Below are 21,997 nucleotides of genomic sequence, written 5' to 3'. Positions count from 1 at the left end.
AAGGGTGTTCATGTAAGCCTTGTGTTTTTGATTGCTTCAAGCAGTTCCTGAAGCCTGAAGAGGAATTGATACTAAAAACAAGATTATTTGTCAGTGGGATTTGACCTAAACTGAGCGCTGGTATCATGTATTAGGTTTTGTCCTATATTGTGCTGTTGGTTTTTGTTTCTGGATTATGTTGCTTTTCTGGCTGGGTGTGTCTTGCTTGCGTTTTCTGGTCCACATTTCTCTTGTCTGCCTTTCTTTGAGCTTGGTGGGGGCGTTTCATTCTGGTTGGGTCTCGCCTTGTTCTGGATCCTTCTACACTTATCACTGGGAGTATTTAAACACCACTTGTTGCACTGATTTTTCGCCTGATCGTTGTGCCCTGTGCCATCGCTTCTAGCTCTGTTCCTTGTTCATTCTAAGTCCTGCTTCCACGTTGTGTTTTGACCACCTGCCTGTTATATTGACCACGCCGTTGCCTGATGTTTTGGATTTGTCTGCTTCTCTTGGACTGCCTCTTTGTGTACCGAACCCAGCTGTGCCTTTCAGTAAACGCCTCCTTGAACCAGAGCTACGTTGTCGAGTCCTGCATTTGTAGTATCTGTAGTTTTCTCTGGTCCCCTCCCCAATCGGACCGGGAGTGACATGTTTAGCCGCATGTTCTCCTTGAATTGCTGGCTGTCTGAGTGGTGTCCAAAAAATGAGGTGGGCTTCATAGATAATTGGCAAAGCTTCTGGGGAAAACCTGGTCTTGTTAGGAGAGACGGCATCCATCCCACTTTGGATGGAGCAGCTCTCATTTCTAGAAATCTGGCCACTTTTCTTAAATCCTCCAAACCGTGACTATCCAGGGTTGGGACCAGGAAGCAGAGTTGTAGTTTTACACACCTCTCTGCAGCTTCTCTCCCCCTGCCATCCCCTCATTACCCCATCCCCGTAGAGACGGTGCCTGCTCCCAGACCACCAATAACCAGTAAAAATCTATTTAAGCATAAAAATTCAAAAAGAAAAAATAATATAGCATTCAACTGCACCACAGACTAAAACAGTTAAATGTGGTCTATTAAACATTAGGTCTCTAATGCCATATACCAACACAGTGCAGTGTAGCTACCTAAACTCTGTGAGTGAGATAGAGTATCTCGTCAGTAGTTTTACATCCTCATTGAAGAAAACTTTGGATGCTGTAGCTCCTCTGAAAAAGAGAGCCTTAAATCAGAAGTGCCTGACTCCGTGGTATAACTCACAAACTCGCAGCTTAAAGCAGATAACCCGTAAGTTGGAGAGGAAATGGCGTCTCACTAATTTCGAAGATCTTCACTTAGCCTGGAAAAAGAGTCTGTTGCTCTATAAAAAAGCCCTCTGTAAAGCTAGGACATCTTACTACTCATCAGTAATTGAAGAAAATAAGAACAACCCCAGGTTTCTTTTCAGCACTGTAGCCAGGCTGACAGTCAGAGCTCTATTGAGCCGAGTATTCCTTTAACTTTAAGTAGTAATGACTTCTTAACTTTCTTTGCTAATAAAATTTGAACTATTAGAAAAAAATTACTCATAACCATCCCAAAGTCATATCGTTATCTTTGGCAGTCAGGTTTTAGAATTCATCATAGTACAGAAACAGCATTAGTGAAGGTTACAAATGATCTTCTTATGGCCTCAGACAGTGGACTCATCTCTGTGCTTGTTCTGTTAGACCTCAGTGCTGCTTTTGATACTGTTGACCATAAAATTTTATTACAGAGATTAGAGCATGCCATAGGTATTAAAGGCACTGCGCTGCGGTGGTTTGAATCATATTTATCTAATAGATTACAATTTGTTCATGTAAATGGGGAATCTTCCTAACAGACTAAGGTTAATTATGGAGTTCCACAAGGTTCTGTGCTAGGACCAATTTTATTCACTTTATACATGTTTCCCTTAGGCAGTATTATTAGACAGCATTGCTTAAATTTTCATTGTTACGCAGATGATACCCAGCTTTATCTATCCATGAAGCCAGAGGACACACACCAATTAGCTAAACTGCAGGATTGTCTTACAGACATAAAGACATGGATGACCTCTAATTTCCTGCTTTTAAACTCAGATAAAACTGAAGTTATTGTACTTGGCCCCACAAATCTTAGAAACATGGTGTCTAACCAGATCCTTACTCTGGATGGCATTACCCTGACCTCTAGTAATACTGTGAGAAATCTTGGAGTCATTTTTGATCAGGATATGTCATTCAATGCGCATATTAAACAAATATGTAGGACTGCTTTTTTGCATTTGCGCAAATCTCTAAAATTAGAAAGGTCTTGTCTCAGAGTGATGCTGAAAAACTAATTCATGCATTTATTTCCTCTAGGCTGGACTATTGTAATTTATTATTATCAGGTTGTCCTAAAAGTTCCCTGAAAAGCCTTCAGTTAATTCAAAATGCTGCAGCTAGAGTACTGACAGGTACTAGGAGAGAGCATATCTCACCCATATTGGCCTCTCTTCATTGGCTTCCTGTTAATTCTAGAATAGAATTTAAAATTCTTCTTCTTACTTATAAGGTTTTGAATAATCAGGTCCCATCTTATCTTAGGGACCTCATAGTACCATATCACCCCAATAGAGCGCTTCGCTCTCAGACTGCAGGCTTACTTGTAGTTCCTAGGGTTTGTAAGAGTAGAATGGGAGGCAGAGCCTTCAGCTTTCAGGCTCCTCTCCTGTGGAACCAGCTCCCATTTCAGATCAGGGAGACAGACACCCTCTCTGCTTTTAAGATTAGGCTTAAAACTTTCCTTTTTGCTAAAGCTTATAGTTAGGGCTGGATCAGGTGACCCTGAACCATCCCTTAGTTATGCTGCTATAGACTTAGACTCCTGGGGGGTTCTCATGATGCACTGAGTGTTTCTTTCTCTTTTTGCTCTGTATGCACCACTCTGCATTTAATCATTAGTGATTGATCTCTGCTCCCCTCCACAGCATGTCTTTTTCCTGGTTCTCTCCCTCAGCCCCAACCAGTCCCAGCAGAAGACTGCCCCTCCCTGAGCCTGGTTTCTGCTGGAGGTTTCTTCCTGTTAAAAGGGAGTTTTTCCTTCCCACTATCGCCAAGTGCTTGCTCACAGGGAGTCATTTTCCGTAATTATTGTGTGGCCTTGCCTTACAATATAAAGCGCCTTGGGGCAACTGTTTGTTGTGATTTGGCGCTATATAAATAAAATTGATTTGATTTGTCTCCAGCCTTCTTTGTCTGACAGCCCTGATAGCTGGAATGGTAGAACCGGTTTATTCTGCATTTTTCTGTCCTTGAAAACCCAACTTAAATCTTTAAAATATTGAGAAATAGCTGCTCTTCAGTTTTTCACTGAAAATGTTATGTGCCTCAACCAGTTATCTTGTCATATTTCACCACTGAATGACTCCAGTGAGTGACATGTGACTGTCTTGTTGCTCGAGGCTGCTGTGCTGTTGTTTTTATGAATGGTCTTCTGTTTGTGATTTATTTATTCATGCAATGTTGGAGCCGGATACGGGTGCTGCATCCCTCAGGTTGTGCATAGCTAAAGATGCTGGGTAAGCTGTCTGTGTGTTGCTTGACTTTCACTCCCCCAGAAATGCACAACATTCATGATGGAAGTGTGTCTTCTACATGGCAGTCAAGCGTGTATCAGGGGTTTTTCTAAACCAGGCAATAGGTGAGCCACGCCCCCTTGTTTTAGCTGCACCCCCTACCAAAATGCCGTTTTTTGTATTTGTTATTACTAGCGTGCGATTGAGGTAAAGATTCAGAATTAATCCAGACTGTTGCAGTTTTCTTAATTTTACATCTATACACCACCACGAGTTGTATGAGAACATTTGTTTTATGAAATATTGCAATCTAGAAAATTTTAATTTATATCATTTTTATATAGTGCCATATCACAACAAAGCTGCCTCAAGGGTTTACTGATGAGCTTCTCCCCTAAACATAAACACATAATCATCAATTTAATCACCTGCTGAGGTGAATTGAATTGGAGAAACTTTGGAGTACCACAGAGAAGGATTTATGTACAAGAAATGGATCAAATCTAGGCTTGCACCACCCCTGGTCTAACGTTACCAACCCCAAGAGCAAACACACAGGTGGCAGTGGTAAGGAAAATCTACCTCTGATATTGAGGAAGAAACCTCAAGCAGACCAGACTCAAAGGGGTGACCCTCTGCTTAGGCGATTCTAACAGGAAACAAAAAAACTGGACGCCGCCAAGACAACCAGAAATCTTTGAGTTATAGGCCTCTGTGGCTTGAATTGGAGGAACTTTGGTGGAGTACCACAGAGAAGGATTTCCGTACAAGAAATTGATCATATCTAGGCTTGCACCTCCCATGTACCGCCTGGCAAACTATAGCTCACATTTCATGTCTTTTTACGTGTGTGATCTCCAAGTGCAGCTCAATAGTTGTAAAAGTGTCCTTACAATCTGGGGGGTGGGGGGCATAAAAATGGAAAATTTGTACAGCAAAATGCATTAAAGTTGGTGAATCTAAGGGGTAGTGCAACCGAATATGACACAAGTTGTGTTAAACTCTTTATTAACGTCTATATTCAGTTAATGTGAGCAGCTCTGACACTGAAGGCTTCTGCAGGAAATAAATACCCACCTCCTCTGTAGACTGTATAAACACTGGCATGGTGAAACCAGTTAGTTCAGTGCTGTGTACGGAGAGTCATAGAGCTGCAGTTTTGCTTGCAGGAATCTAATATGACTGAGTTGAGATGTTTGCCATTTGGAGGCCTCTGCTGTTCTGGAAACTGTTGATATATTTTGCTGTAGTGCTCAGTAGGTATAGAATAAATTGTTTTATATACCCGAATGTGGACAGTTATTCATTGTTCAGCTTTGCCCTCAGATGGTATGTATTCATTTATTTTTAGATTATCTGGCTGTGGTGAGGTGAAGCTGCATTTCTAGCTCTGTAGTGACCCTCTCCATGCTACCAGATACTTCTACTGACATTTTTGCCTATTCAGTTGTGAAGAGAAGCAGTTTACTCTGTTTTTAGCTTGACCTGTACTGGTTAGCCCATGTCTGTACTGGTGATCAAAGTCAATACTTCACTGATTAAATTCCTTTTTTGTTATGAGTGAAAATATTAACCCCAAAACATCTTAAAAAAGGTACCTTAATTGAAAAAGGTTGAAATTCCCATTTAAAGTTACAGGAGTATTTATTTTTTTTTTTCTCCATAACACTTGAGGGTCTTGAGGAGTGTGAGAGACATAGAAATGGAGAGGGAATGATAGCGTCTTATGGGCCCTTGACTGCCATTTCCATAAATAGAGTTGTGGGCTTCTCCAGTCCAGTCAGGTCCTGGCAGAGTAGAGGCTGACATTCTTGGCATAGCTGCAACTGCCACATTCAGAGTCTCCCAATACCGGGGTGCTGTCTGCACTTCCACAGGTAGACTGCAAATCATCTGTTGTTTTGAGGTCCCACTCTACTTCTACTGCAATGTGTGAGGAAAAGAAAATGCTGCTGAAAGGCTGAAGAGGAAATGGGAGTAGGATTGGAGTAAAGGTTGAAATTGTACATTGTACAAAGTAGCCTTCACTGCTGCGTACCTTCACTCCCCCAAAACGGACAAATAAATCCTAACCTTTTTGAACCTGCAACAAGTTGTCTTGTTGTACAAAACCAAAGGACAAGCAGACTAAAATATTTCTGATCCAGAAAGAAAATTTGAGTCGATGCTGTTTTGGTGTGTCTGACACATAATGTTTATAGATTTTCTTGGGAAGTAATTTTAAATGATACACGTCAAAACAGACCTGCCACTTGTTTGACAAAAGATGCAAAAACAGAAAAAACAAAGTTGTCCATATGATTGATTTTTATTACTTACATTTCTGAATTATTGCTTGTACTGCAACCAAACTCATATCACACATAAGTGAATTCCGTCTGGTTGTACTTGGGGGGTTGGACAGTTGTAGTTTTGTAGTTATAGTCATTTGTAGTTCTCCAGAACACAGTATTAAATGAATTATTACATAATGCCTGAATAGATCCTTGTCATTTGATTGGTGGTTTGTATGTCGCATGATATGGCTCATTCATCCCATTTGCCATTGTGTTCCATTGACCATGCAAATTTGCTTCCATACTATTTTTAACGATTACATTACCTTAAAAACAAACATGGCGGGGTTTGTTTTATTGATGGTGCTCGTTCTTGTAACACAAAAGACAGTACGCTGTAAGCCATCTGGAGTCATTTGCAGTATTCTCTGGGATGTCTCTACCTGAAGTACAAGCGCTGTCTGATTGAGAGCTCAGGAAAGCAGGTGGCAGTCTGTACATGAAGAAGTCAGTGCACGGCATCAGGTACAGACTACAGTCAGGATTGTTAGGCGTTATATAAAACAGATAATGAATTTTTTTTCATTCGTGCAATGTAAAGAATATTTCATTTGGTGAAAGATGAAATGTTCCATCTTTCACCAAATTAAATATTCTCACCATTACACTCATGAATATTCATTTGTATAACAGTTGGTGAAGAAAGGTGAAATGCCTTTGTGTAAAACATGAACCACAATGCTTTGCTTCTTTGCGCTGACCACCAACGACTTTTTATTGATCATAGCTGTCTGTCATTTATGATTAAGTCATTTTCGTTTATGCAGGCAAAACTTTAATGAAAAATGCTGTGAAACTGTCAGTTTTGTGGTGGTTGGAGGACTGAAACTGGACTCCAGTGACCAGTTAATTAGTTCTATGTGTACAGTGTGACACACCTGCACACGTACTGTATTTAGAATATTTTGCAGACACTGTTAGCTCACATTATTAGCTGATGAGTATTGCAAAATATAGAATGGCGGCAGCCACACATGCTGATGCGGACAGGAACAAGTAACTGATGTTCTGAGAGCTTTAATCAACACGTTTCAGAACAACAGCTGAGCTGTGGATGATGACATGTGAGCATAAGTCAGAATGCAGGGAGCACATCGACATGTGGGGGTGGTAGCCAAAAACAGAAACACTCAAAGCCACATGAGGAGTAAAAAGTCACACTTTTGTGGGTATTCACTGGCGTAACACTAGTACGCTTTGAAATATTGGACAAAAAGAGAAAATGTGTGCAGTGTTTATAAAGTGAATGCTGTTAGAGTTCAGTGGCATAACATTTCTGCAACAGTTTGCTTTTTGGAAGAAGGGATAATACCACCTTTTTTTTTGTAGCACAATAAAACTGGTGTGAGCAGGGGTCTGTGTGGGTATAGAAGAGTATCACACAGTGAAGCCAATAAAATAAGACACAAACCCATGAGTACAACCCCTGGCAATAATTATGGAATCACCAGCCTCGGAGGATGTTCATTCAGTTGTTTAATTTTGTAGAAAAAAAAGCAGATCACAGACATGACACAAAACTAAAGTCATTTCAAATGGCAACTTTCTGGCTTTAAGAAACACTATAAGAAATCAAGAAAAAAAAAATTGTGGCAGTCAGTAATGGTTACTTTTTTAGACCAAGCAGAGGGAAAAAAATATGGACTCACTCAATTCTGAGGAATAAATTATGGAATCACCCTGTAAATTTTCATCCCCAAAACTAACACCTGCTTCAAATCAGATCTGCTCATTAGTCTGCATCTAAAAAGGAGTGATCACACCTTGGAGACCTGTTGCACCAAGTGGACTGACATGAATCATGGCTCCAACACGAGAGATGTCAATTGAAACAAAGGAGAGGATTATCAAACTCTTAAAAGAGGGTAAATCATCATGCAATGTTGCAAAAGATGTTGGTTCTTCACAGTCAGCTGTGTCTAAACTCTGGACCAAATACAAACATGGGAAGGTTGTTAAAGGCAAACATACTGGTAGACCAAGGAAGACGTCAAAGCGTCCAGACAGAAAACGTAAAGCAATATGTCTCAAAAATCAAAAATGCACAACAAAACAAATGAGGAACGAATGGGAGGAAACTGGAGTCAACGTCTGTGACCGAACTGTAAGAAACTGCCTAAAGGAAATGGGATTTACATACAGAAAAGCTAAACGAAAGCCATCATTAACACCTAAACAGAAAAAAAACAAGGTTACAATGGGCTAAGGAAAAGCAATCGTGGACTGTGGATGACTGGATGAAAGTCATATTCAGTGATGAATCTCGAATCTGCATTGGGCAAGGTGATGATGCTGGAACTTTTGTTTGGTGCCGTTCCAATGAGATTTATAAAGATGACTGCCTGAAGAGAACATGTAAATTTCCACAGTCATTGATGATATGGGGCTGCATGTCAGGTAAAGGCACTGGGGAGATGGCTGTCATTACATCATCAATAAATGCACAAGTTTACGTTGATATTTTGGACACTTTTCTTATCCCATCAATTGAAAGGATGTTTGGGGATGATGAAATCATTTTTCAAGATAATGCATCTTGCCATAGAGCAAAAACTGTGAAAACATTCCTTGCAAAAAGACACATAGGGTCAATGTCATGGCCTGCAAATAGTCCGGATCAATCAATCAATCAATAAATCAATCAACTTTTTTTTATATAGCGCCAAATCACAACAAACAGTTGCCCCAAGGTGCTCTATATTGTAAGGCAAGGCCATACAATAATTATGAAAAACCCCAACGGTCAAAACGACCCCCTATGAGCAAGCACTTGGCTACAGTGGGAAGGAAAAACTCCCTTTTAACAGGAAGAAACCTCCAGCAGAACCAGGCTCAGGGAGGGGCAGTCTTCTGCTGAGACTGGTTGGGGCTGAGGGAAAGAACCAGGAAAAAGACATGCTGTGGAGGGGGGCAGAGATCGATCACTAATGATTAAATGCAGAGTGATGCATACGGAGCAAAAAGAGAAAGAAACAGTGCATCATGGGAACCCCCCCACAGTCTGCGTCTAAAGCAGCATAACCAAGGGATGGTCCAGGGTCACATGATCCAGCCCTAACTATAAGCCTTAGCGAAAAGGAAAGTTTTAAGCCTAATCTTAAAAGTAGAGAGGGTATCTGTCTCCCTGATCTGAATTGGGAGCTGGTTCCACAGGAGAGGAGCCTGAAAGCTGAAGGCTCTGCCTCCCATTTTACTCTTACAAACCCTAGGAACTACAAGTAAGCCTGCAGTCTGAGAGCGAAGCGCTCTAATGGGGTAATATGGTACTACGAGGTCCCTAAGATAAGATGGGACATGATTATTCAAAACCTTATAAGTAAGAAGAAGAATTTTAAATTCTATTCTAGAATTAACAGGAAGCCAATGAAGAGAGGCCAACACGGGTGAGATATGCTCTCTCCTGCTAGTCCCCGTCAGTACTCTAGCTGCAGCATTCTGAACCAACTGAAGGCTTTTTAGGGAACTTTTAGGACAACCTGATAATAATGAATTACAATAGTCCAGCCTAGAGGAAATAAATGCATGAATTAGTTTTTCAGCATCACTCTGAGACAAGACCTTTCTGATTTTAGAGATATTGCGTAAATGCAAAAAGGCAGTCCTACATATTTGTTTAATATGCGCTTTGAATGACATATCCTGATCAAAAATGACTCCAAGATTTCTCACAGTATTACTAGAGGTCAGGGAAATGCCATCCAGAGTAAAGATCTGGTTAGACACCATGCTTCTAAGATTTGTGGGGCCAAGTACAATAACTTCAGTTTTATCTGAGTTTAAAAGCAGGAAATTAGAGGTCATCCATGTCTTTATGTCTGTAAGACAATCCTGCAGTTTAGCTAATTGGTGTGTATCCTCTGGCTTCATGGATAGATAAAGCTGGGTATCATCTGCGTAACAATGAAAATTTAAGCAATACCGTCTAATAATACTGCCTAAGGGAAGCATGTATAAAGTGAATAAAATTGGTCCTAGCACAGAACCTTGTGGAACTCCATAATTAACTTTAGTCTGTGAAGAAGATTCCCCATTTACATGAACAAACTGTAATCTATTAGACAAATATGATTCAAACCACCGCAGCGCAGTGCCTTTAATACCTATGACATGCTCTAATCTCTGTAATAAAATTTTATGGTCAACAGTATCAAAAGCAGCACTGAGGTCCAACAGAACAAGCACAGAGATAAGTCCACTGTCCGAAGCCATAAGAGGATCATTTGTAACCTTCACTAATGCTGTTTCTGTACTATGATGAATTCTAAAACCTGACTGAAACTCTTAAAATAGACCATTCCTCTGCAGGTGATCAGTTAGCTGTTTTACAACTACCCTTTCAAGAATCTTTGAGAGAAAAGGAAGGTTGGAGATTGGCCTATAATTAGCTAAGATAGCTGGGTCAAGTGATGGCTTTTTAAGTAATGGTTTAATTACTGCCACCTTAAAAGCCTGTGGTACATAGCCAACTAACAAAGATAGATTGATCATATTTAAGATTGAAGCATTAAATAATGGTAGGACTTCCTTGAGCAGTCTGGCAGGAATGGGGTCTAATAAACATGTTGATGGTTTGGATGAAGTAACTAATGAAAATAACTCAGACAGAACAATCGGAGAGAAAGAGTCTAACCAAATACCGGCATCACTGAAAGCAGCCAAAGATAACGATACATCTTTGGGATGGTTATGAGTAATTTTTTCTCTAATAGTCAAAATTTTGTTAGCAAAGAAAGTCATGAAGTCATTACTAGTTAGTTAATGGAATACTCAGCTCAATAGAGCTCTGACTCTTTGTCAGCCTGGCTACAGTGCTGAAAAGAAACCTGGGGTTGTTCTTATTTTCTTCAATTAGTGATGAGTAGAAAGATGTCCTAGCTTTACGGAGGGCTTTTTTATAGAGCAACAAACTCTTTTTCCAGGCTAAGTGAAGATCTTCTAAATTAGTGAGATGCCATTTCCTCTCCAACTTACGGGTTATCTGCTTTAAGCTACGAGTTTGTGAGATATACCACGGAGTCAGACACTTCTGATTTAAAGCTCTCTTTTTCAGAGGAGCTACAGCATCCAAAGTTGTCTTCAATGAGGATGTAAAACTATTGACGAGATACTCTAACTCCCTTACAGAGTTTAAGTAGCTACTCTGCTCTGTGTTGGTATATGACATTAGAGAACATAAAGAAGGAATCATATCCTTAAACCTAGTTACAGCGCTTTCTGAAAGACTTCTAGTGTAATGAAACTTATTCCCCACTGCAGGGTAGTCCATCAGGATAAATGTAAATGTTATTAAAAAATGATCAGACAGAAGGGAGTTTTCAGGGAATACTGTTAAGTCTTCTATTTCCATACCATAAGTCAGAACAAGATCTAAGATATGATTAAAGTGGTGGGTGGACTCATTTACTTTTTGAGCAAAGCCAATAGAGTCTAATAATAGATTAAATGCAGTGTTGAGGCTGTCATTCTCAGCATCTGTGTGGATGTTAAAATCGCCCACTATAATTATCTTATCTGAGCTAAGCACTAAGTCAGACAAAAGGTCTGAAAATTCACAGAGAAACTCACAGTAACGACCAGGTGGACGATAGATAATAACAAATAAAACTGGTTTTTGGGACTTCCAATTTGGATGGACAAGACTAAGAGACAAGCTTTCAAATGAATTAAAGCTCTGTCTAGGTTTTTGATTAATTAATAAGCTGGAATGGAAGACTGCTGCTAATCCTCCGCCCCGGCCCGTGCTACGAGCATTCTGACAGTTAGTGTGACTCGGGGGTGTTGACTCATTTAAACTAACATATTCATCCTGCTGTAACCAGGTTTCTGTTAGGCAGAATAAATCAATACGTTGATCAATTATTATATCATTTACCAACAGGGACTTAGAAGAGAGAGACCTAATGTTTAATAGACCACATTTAACTGTTTTAGTCTGTGGTGCAGTTGAAGGTGCTATAGTATTTTTTTCTTTTTGAATTTTTATGCTTAAATAGATTTTTGCTGGTTATTGGTGGTCTGGGAGCAGGCACCGTCTCTACGGGGATGGGGTAATGAGGGGATGGCAGGGGGAGAGAAGCTGCAGAGAGGTGTATAAGACCACAGCTCTGCCTCCTGGTCCCAACGCTGGACAGTCACAGTTTGGAGGATCCAAGAAAATTGGCCAGATTTCTAGAAATGAGAGCTGCTCCATCCAAAGTGGGATGGATGCCGTCTCTCCTAACAAGACCAGGTTTTCCCCAGAAGCTTTGCCAATTATCTATGAAGCCCACCTCATTTTTTGGACACCACTCAGACAGCCAGCAATTCAAGGAGAACATGCGGCTAAACATGTCACTCCCGGTCTGATTGGGGAGGGGCCCAGAGAAAACAACAGAGTCCGACATTGTTTTTGCAAAGTTACACACCGATTTAATGTTAATTTTAGTGACCTCCGATTGGCGTAACCGAGTGTCATTACTACCGACGTGAATTACAATCTTACCAAATTTACGCTTAGCCTTAGCCAGCAATTTCAAATGTCCTTCGATGTCGCCTGCTCTGGCCCCCGGAAGACAATTGACTATGGTTGCTGGTGTCGCTAACTTCACATTTCTCAAAACAGAGTCGCCAATAACCAGAGTTTTATCCTCGGCGAGTGTATCGTCGAGTGGGGAAAAACGGTTAGAGATGTGAACGGGTTGGCGGTGTACACGGGGCTTCTGTTTAGGGCTACGCTTCCTCCTCACAGTCACCCAGTCAGCCTGCTTTCCCGACTGCCCGGGATCTGCCAGGGGGGAACTAACGGCGGCTAAGCTACCTTGGTCCGCACCGACCACAGGCGCCTGGCTAGCTGTAGAATTTTCCACGGTGCGGAGCCGAGTCTCCAGTTCGCCCAGCCTGGCCTCCAAAGCTACGAATAAGCTGCACTTATTACAAGTACCGTTACTGCTAAAGGAGGCCGAGGAATAACTAAACATTTCACACCCAGAGCAGAAAAGTACGGGAGAGACAGGAGAAGCCGCCATGCTAAATCGGCTAAGAGCTAGTAGCTACGCAACCTAGCGGATTCCTAAAAACACACAAAGTGAATGTGCAAATAATTTAGAGGTGATTCAGCAGAAGGAGTGCCTTAATTAAGGCACCAGACAGGCCATGAAGCAGCACAGGTAACGCACGACAACAGCGAACGCACGACAACGGTGCTAAAATAAAATAAAAATCGACTAAACACGCTGTGGAGCAGCACAGGTAACGCACGACAACAGTGCTAAAAAAAAATAAAAACGAAAGCGTTAGCAAGCTAGTTAGCTTGCCAACGCTGATGAAAGTTAGCTGATAAAAGTGCTCCGTCGCGATGTTTCGACCGTTAGAGGTCTTCCTTAGCCGTTGGAGCACAGTGAAAAAGTAAAAAAAAGTAAAAAAGTAAAAAAGTCTTGAAAAAGACTGTTAGTTCAAAGTCCAAAGCAGCAGGTAGCAGTCTCTGTGTAAACAGTCCCAACAGAGAGCCAAAATTCTGATGCAACGTCTTCCTCCTTCCTCCGCCTAGAACTCCGCCTCCTTCCTAGCAAAGAACTATTTACTTTACTAGTAGATCTTAATCCATTTGAAAATCATTGGTGGAAGTTGAAGAAAATGGTCCATGACAAGGCTCCAACCTGCAAAGCTGATCTGGCAACAACAATCAGAGAATGTTGGAGCCAGATTGATGAAGAGTACTGTTTGTCACTCATTAAGCCCATGCCTCAGACTGCAAGCTGTTATAAAAGCCAGAGGTGGTGCAACAAAATACTAGTGATGTGTTGGAGCGTTCTTTTGTTTTTCATGATTCCATAATTTTTTCCTCAGAATTGAGTGATTCCACATTTTTTTTTTCCCTCTGCTTGGTCTAAAAAAGTAACAGTTACTAACTGCCACAATTATTTTTCCTGATTTCTTATACTGGGCTCGACAATAGCACTGGTCCGATGGCCCGGCGGCCTTTTTTACATGTTCCGGGCCACCACGGGCCAGTGAAGTTCATATTTCACTGGTCCGTATGGGCCAGTAAGAATTAAAATCGCTTTGGGCAGATTTATTAGTCTAATGCCGCGTTCACACCGGGCGCGATCAGATGCTAGAAATTCGCGGGGGTCGCGTGGCAACGGACTCACCTCCTTCACCCGGTGTGTCGCTCTGCTTTTGCTGCGAAAATTCGCCCCGGTGCGTCATCAAATAGGAGGAGCTTCCATTTAGCTCGCGGGCTCCGGTTGTCAGTCAAGTTAACATGACAGACCTTGATCACACGGAGCGAGTTGTTGTGGAAAGCTGACAAACGTCATGAGACGTTCCCAATTCAGGCAGTATCATTATTTGCTGCAGGAGCTGCGTCTGGATGATGGCTGCTTTCAGCGGTCCTTCTGCCTCTGCAGGACCCAACTTGAGGACCAACTGTCCCGTTCATGCGCGCACATGTAAACAATTAAAAAAAAAAAAAGAAAAAAAGAAAAAAAAAAAACTCCGCTCCCGCTGCTGTGGGGCTGCTGCTCCTCCAAAAACTCTTGTCATAGTTGTGAAATAAAGGACAAAAGAGACATACGTCCTGCTCACAGGCTGCTACCAGAGACAGGACATGTTGCACCACTTCGCAATGTTGGGAACATTGCCGAAGTGCAGACAAACTTCGTCTGCAGGCGCATCTTCTGATGTGGCGCAAATTTCGCTTCAACATCGACGCGTCATTTTCGCTTAAGCAAGATCGAGCGCAGTGAATATTATGAATTTCTTGAAACCTCCTGCCCCTGGGCAGAAACCAGGAAAGCAAAGGAAAGAACAGCTATCACCCTCAAAACAAGCACAGAAGAGGAAGGCTGCTGATGCTGAATATGAGAAGAAAAGGGTGAGGAAAACTTGGCAAACTTCCTGGAAGAAAAGACGGCCATAGCTGGAGCGTGATGAGGAGAGTGAGGTTGTCTTCTGTGGAACTTGTAGGGCCATGCCAGAATATGCTAACAAGTATAAATATACCATGTCCTTGTAGACAATGTGGTATGATTTCATACGCCAGTTTAAAAGTCTAATCAGTATGCCCTTGTGGAAACCCCACGGTGACAACATTAGCAAGGGAACTTGGTTTATGAAATTTAACATATTAATTTTGTAAATGATCAAGAAATAAATTTATTTTTGTATTTATGTCTGAGTGTTGAAAAAATTCCTATCAGTTACCTACCGACATTTTTTTCAAAGTTTACTCACTTTAAGGTTTTTATCATGTAGTATAAGAATTTTGTGTTTGTTTTCAAGTGTTTTTACATTAAGGAAACCCAATTCTAATGTCTGAGTGTTGATTTAAAAAATTCTTATCAGTTACCCCCCGGTTCGGCACAGGCGTGAAAGTATGGGCCAGTGATATTTTCATCCGGGCCAGTGCATAAATTGCCTTATTGTCAAGCCCTGTTATAGTGTTTCTTAAAGCCAGAAAGTTGCCATTTGAAATGACTTTAGTTTTGTGTCATGTCTGTGATGTGCTTTTTTCCTACAAAATTAAACAACTGAATGAACATCCTCCAAGGCCGGTGATTCCATAATTTTTGCCTGGGGTTGTAGTCATCATGGTGTGTTTCTCCTTTCCTGTAAGAGGGAGACACGCACCACTGAACATCTTTAATTCATTGTCAAAGGCAGGTGCTTCCCTGTCTGGACCTGGACACACACATACATACATACACACACACACACAGTGGTGGAAGGACAGAGGTTCCTGTGTCCGATAATAATAAAACAGGAAGAGGAAAGGCTTTTCTTAGCAGCCTCACATCATCAGAGCGAGGACACCTGGTCAAATTATAGAGCTGGTTTCTGCATTGAATGTCTGCAAAAGCAGGAAAGTTGTCTGTGATCATAAATATAGCCCTGTATGTGTGTGAAGCTGTTCTTCATGTAGGTTTTTTTTTTTTTTTTTTAAGCAAATGTGTAATGTTTGAAACATAATTGATTTTTCTCTTGTCACACCATTCCTCCTCTGAAGCACTGTCACAGTCTAAATAGTCTGAGTTCTAAATGGTCTGAGTGAGTGTTTTGGCGTCTGTTCCGTTTTCAAATATGTTGCCAGCATGGCTTTGTCATTATTTAAATTGGATGATTCTCATTCTAGATTTTAGAACGGTGTAATTTGCTTTACCGTTGACAAATTTTATTTTGGATTCAGTGTTGAGTGGTGAGGCCTTACTCTGAAGGATTCAAATCAAAGGGGAAAGCCCTCACAGGTACCTACCAGTCTGCCTGAGATGTTTCAGGTTGAATATATATAATCTGGATTTGTTGAATGGTGTTTTAATGGTGCAACTGCTTTGTCAGTGGGGATAGCCATGATATAATAAAATAAACAATGAGACAAGAAGTGGCCAGAGAGGACAGCGACAACATCTTCAACTTTCAGGCAGGCTGTGAAAATGTTACATGAACTTTAGAAGTTACGTTCATGAACAGTAAATTATCTGAACTCCTTTTTATACCTTTAGTTATTTTATTGTTGTGGTTAGAGGTCCGGACGGAACCGCACCATTACAAGGTGCTGGACTCAAACGCTTGGACCAAGAATCAGAACAGGTTGTGAACGAAAACAGCATTATTTACAACACTAAATAACTTTAAGTACTGTGCTGAGCTGGGAGAAGCCTGCTGAGCCGAGACCAGGCCCACATATAGTGGTGCAAGTTCGGGAGCCACAGAGCACACAGGGCTGGACTTGGGAGTCTGAGAACGAGCTGGAGTATATGAAGTTGGAACCAGGGCCAGGTGGAACGCAGAGAGCCAAGGACGAGGAATGACGACGTGTAGAATCTGGCATGGTCAAGGACACGGATTCATCACGGAAGGCGCACGGAAGAGCCGAATCTGATCGGTGAGGGTCATGGAACAAAGACTCTCGCCAAGACTGAGCTCAGAGCCGGGGTTTAAGTAGCTGGCTCATGATCATCAGCTGCGAGAAGATACACTGCAGGTGTTTCTCGGCTCTTCAACGTGCCACCTGGAGGGAAAACAGACAAACTACACACAAGAAGTTTAAAACAAAAAGGAAGGAGAGAGGCAGACAAAGGCAGACCATGACATTTCTTTTAGAATGCGGCTATAAATTTGAAAATGACCTCCGACTTTGATTGTTGGCCGATCCTAATCAAAATCAAATAATTTCTTCCCATCCAGCACTGAGTGAGGAGCTGGAGTGTCTGAGTTTGTGATTGTCCAGTATCAAGACTAACATCCAGATTTTCAGTGACATGATGGAGCTGCCCATCAGAAGTGTATCTGTATGCTGTGAAAGCAACAAACTTGAGATCTTGACTTGGTTCAGTAGTTGCTGTTCATGTGTCCATTGGTCTGGAGCACATGGGATCCATTTCTTCCAAAAAAAAGATCTGGAATACCGTTTCATCTGATCACAGTACAGGTTTCCACTGTCTCATAGTCCAACCCAGACGCTTCCAAGAACAAATAAATCAAAACCCCTTCTGGACAAGTTTAACATAAGACTTCTTTTTTAACAAATTAATCTCTTGCCCATGAGGTTATATCAGCTACTGATTGATTAATGGCTGTTTTTGATGCAGTGCTGTCCAAGAGATTGGAGATCACTGATGTTCAGTTTTGGGTTGCACTCTCGCCTGTTTCCCTCTGATTTCCTCCATATGCCTTGATATTTTTTTTTAATGATATTATGCAGTGCATGTCTGAATGCAAGACAGAGATGTCCACATATGACTTGTAAAAATAAGTGTTTGTGTGTTTGTTTACTTATTAGAAGAGTGAGGTAAGCAGAACAATCACATTGTATCGCACAGCCAAAGATGTAATTCAGTCCAGTAACAAACAAAGGTCATAAAAACCAGTCCAGTTTGATACATAGAAAAACAAAACAAAACAGACAAACCAGGTGACAGGATTAGTGCAGAAAGCAGCTTGTAATCTATAAACAGTCCAATATACACAGAAAAGCAGAATTTAGCAGGCGAAAGTACCAAAAGATGATGGGCAGAAATCAAGGTGAAAAACATGTAATACGGGTCAAAGAACAACACAAGACATACTGCAAACAGGTGAGCCTGAGATACAAGACAAGCTTACAATCTGGCATTGACGATGAGCCTGAAAGTACTTCTAAACACTGCCAAATATTTGGTGAAAAAAGTGACAGGTGTGCAGGAGTGTGGTGCGGCAAATGAGAGGAAACTGAAAACACAGAGAGGAGTGTGACCGCAGTGCCAGAGCCAATGGAAATGTCAGTTTAAAAAAAAAAAAAAAAAAAAGTCCAGAGGAGCAAACGATAACACTGCGTGCACATGTGACGGAGACAATGCGAGCAAGAAATGAAAAGTAAGGAGTAACTGAGCACTCGGAGCATGTACTCACCACCACACCGCAAACAGCCACAGAATAGGAGGGAAGAAAAGGGAAACCACTATGCTGTTCTTACAAACCGTGTGAAAGTACGAGAGATCAAGAAAAAGGTGTGTGTGTGTGTGTGTGGTTACGTGACACTACAGCATTCTTGTTAGGGCTGTGATGCCTCAACATGTAAAATGTTGCATTATTTCCCACATTGGAAATGCCTGCTGTCCCATCATCAAAATCTGTTTAAAAGCCCTTGATGTGGCGACCAGTTAGGATACTCAAAGAACTTGAAATATTAATATGAATGTCTTTCCCTCAAACACAATTTTTTTTTTTGTGCAGTAACTCTTTTTGGAAGTGAGTTCACTGGTATTAATTGGCTTTTTTTTAAATTTTATTTTATCTGAAGGGAGATCAGCTGACAGCAATGCAACATTAAAACGCCGCATCAGTCAGAGCTTTTGTAAAGGCAGCACATGTCACAACCTGACACCTGTAAAACAGATTTAGGCTGTGTCCTAATTCAGCAGCTCTGTCCCGCTATACTCTTCAGGCTTCAGCTCTTCAGACACAGTGGAGGCCGGAACAAACGGTGCTGAAATGAGCTGGTCTAGCCCACGGAGCGTTTTGCTGTTTTATCATTAATTTTCCCTGACCCTACCCCGCTGTCACCTGGCAACATTCCTATCTTCACATGGAAAGCTAGCGTACTCTGTGTAACCCAGAGTTTATCCCCAGAGTTAATTTTCAGTACTTATTTATACTTAAAATATTACTTCTTTACAGTTGCGTATGGAGGCTATAGGTGTCCTTTTAAATTTACCAACTGTTTTGTCTTGGGTGGGGAATCATGCAGTGACTCATGGAATTGTTTGAGCTGTGAAGGAAATGCCTGAGGTGGCCTTTGTTTGTGGGGTAAAGACGTTTGCACACGTCAGCCGCTTCATAAACAGTCTTTGAAATGGAACAGGCTAGTCACGAAACTTATGACATAAACGGCCAACAGTTGTAGCCAATTGCCGAAGCTTATTTGTTAATATTTAGTCTTCGGTCATTTTCTTTTGTGTTGAATGGCTAGTGGTAAGGTACTGCCAGATACAGTCCCTGTAGCAAATTGCAAGTGTTTGTGCTTCAAGCCACAATGGACACTACTACAAGTATATCGACACATAAACTGGATGTCAGTGACTGCCCCAAAAAGTACTAAGTAGTCACACAGTGAGGGGAAAAGAAATCCTTTATTGAAAAATAAAATGCATCAAGATCCATTGAAAACTGTTTCATAATTGAATCGCAGCCCTTTGTATTGTGATCATAAGATGAGGTGCCTAGAGATTTACAGTGCTAATGTTAATGTACTCAGCTGCTGTACAACCACCGTACTGTTTAAAAAAAACAAAAGTAGAAAAGTAAATGTAAAAAAGTATTTTGACAATCATACAGAATTTCATTAGGATTCATGAACGTGATCTATTTAACTTTATTGAACAATTTATCTTAAGTATTTATTTGGTTAATAAATCAACTATTTCATAAAAGAATTTGTATACCAGTGAACAAACTTAATTCAAGCAAGTAGATCTGTGACCAACTTGCCTGACTATGAAAGTGAAGAAAAACCCTTTACTTTGGTCGCTGCATATGTCAGGATGTCAAGCTGACAACAATACAGTCTGCCTGTCCTCTCATTCTCTTCCTCTCCCAGCTTTTCTATTTCTGTGTTCTTTTGTCCCCTTTTTCCATTTTCTACCATATGATTGCATTGTCTTAGTGTTTATTTTGTGTTTCTTTGTCTCACTTCTTCCTAAATTTGAACCTACCCAATACCAGTGATTTTTTTTTTTTTTCATTTTTTTGCCCCCACTCTGTCTTTCCTCTTTACCTTTATGCTTTGTCCTGTGGTAGCATGCCTGCATTTCTTGTCGGGACTTGATCTTTCTCATTGGAGGTGATGTAGCATGAACAGATTCTATAAGTCTGTTTCCTCATGCCACACTTATTTCAATGCGTGCACCACCAACTCCTCAATTTCTCTTTTCAATTTTTCAGCTGTTTGCAATAATACTACACAAGTGTACACGCATTATTCCACAGAATATGTACAAATGTACTACACATTGTGACATAATACTTGTACATATGTGTACAACATCACTTGAACACTCATGTGCAGTATTATACAAATAATGAATGTTTGAGTTCAATGGTATGAATATTTCATGAGGTGAAAGCTGGAACAAACCATTCAACTTTGCTTTGCCTTGTTGAATGGTTTGTTCCAGCTTTTACCAAATTAAATATTCGTTCTGTTGAAAGAATGTAAAAATATTCATTATTTGTTTTATATAACAGCTAAAATAGATCCTTGTCATTTGATATTATATTAATTTATAAACAGAAAAGGGGCTTAGTTTGGTGTACCACTGCTGCTTAAGTCCAACACGAACTTTGAATAGGAGTTCAAATTGTGATGTGTAGTCTGGTGATGCTGTGCTGACTTCATACTTCCAACAAATAAAAAAAAAAAACATACTTTGTGTAGTTCCTCAGTCCAGCGAAAAATCACGACAGCTTTTCATTCGAACAGCTCTTCGTGCCTCCAGACGGCTTACAGCGGAGTGGATTTTTTTGTGTGTTAGAAGAACTAGCACTGTCAATTAGCTTTTTCAAATTGTCGTCCGTCAGCAACACAAACTCTGCCATGTTTATTTTAAAGCCAAGTGCTGTCCAGCATGTGTGAGCGCACACCGCTCGCACGCTCACGCTAGCAGGACAGCGCTGGTGGTGGTGGAAGCGTGCTGTTCTTTTCTTCCTCTTTTTGTTTCGGCTGCTCCCATTTGGGTTTGCCACAGCAGAAGCATGCAATGGTACCAAACGTATGGAACCAAATTGCACACTGAATGCAACAATGGGACGAATAATCCATGTCACATGACATACACAGCACCAATCAAATGACAAGGATCCACTCAGCCGTTATATATTACAGAACATTTCTTATGCTTGTATATAGTGTCATCTATTCTACTGTATATTGTTGTTCCGTACAGAACTTGATTTCCGTATTTGGTAAATATTTTTCTTTTGTTATTTGTGGATACTTGCACTGTTGTTCTCTGACTGCCCCTGTGCTGCTGTAACATCGGAAATTTCCCTGCCGTGGGACTATTAAAGGATTATCTTATCTTATACTTTCCCTCCCTTTTTCTTTTGTTTGCCTACTCTGACCATTGTGCTTATGTTGTCTTTTTTCAGATTTTAAGAAAATTGCAAATTTAGGTTATAGTTCTGCAAGCCTTTTATGCATCAGTGTTGATTTTTTTTTTTTTTTTTCAGGAGAAATGCTTATGTGGGCTCAATGCAGAATCGAGCCACCCACGACCCCCAGACACCGGCAGTAACTTAAAACTGAATGAAAGTGAATTGAAAACAACCCCTAAACACAATAAAAGTAAATACTCATCGAAAAACATAAAACTTGACCTAACTGCTTCACCTCAGGGAGCATTTGTGTACTCTTCACAGGTTCGCATGATTCTGTTAACTTGCTAGAAAATCTTTAACTTGTGTCCGCTTTCACAGTACTAGATTTATCTTGGACACACATGAAGGCATTTGCGTTACTCTGCACCACTTATTGTGTGCCTGCCTTCAGGATACAGCCCTTTATCCTTTTGACCTCTGTTGAATCTTTATCGTTTTTCACCTGCATTAGTTTGTTAATGCTGTGATTATTCATTTATAAACTTTAGAAATGAAAATTAAGTAAAAAGCAA

General features: G+C 40.8%; 1 protein-coding gene across 1 annotated transcript in view; it reads left to right on the top strand.

Annotated features, from left to right (window-relative positions):
* Window positions 1-21,997, top strand: part of samd4a (sterile alpha motif domain containing 4A) — a 218,707-nt gene that overhangs the window by 36,900 nt on the left and 159,810 nt on the right. The window lies entirely within an intron of this gene.

This window comes from Thalassophryne amazonica, chromosome 2, assembly GCF_902500255.1.
Source record: "Thalassophryne amazonica chromosome 2, fThaAma1.1, whole genome shotgun sequence".
Classification (NCBI taxonomy): Eukaryota; Metazoa; Chordata; class Actinopteri; order Batrachoidiformes; family Batrachoididae; genus Thalassophryne; species Thalassophryne amazonica.
Note: the sequence above shows the minus strand (reverse complement) of the source record. Positions and strands in the feature narration are given on the sequence as shown.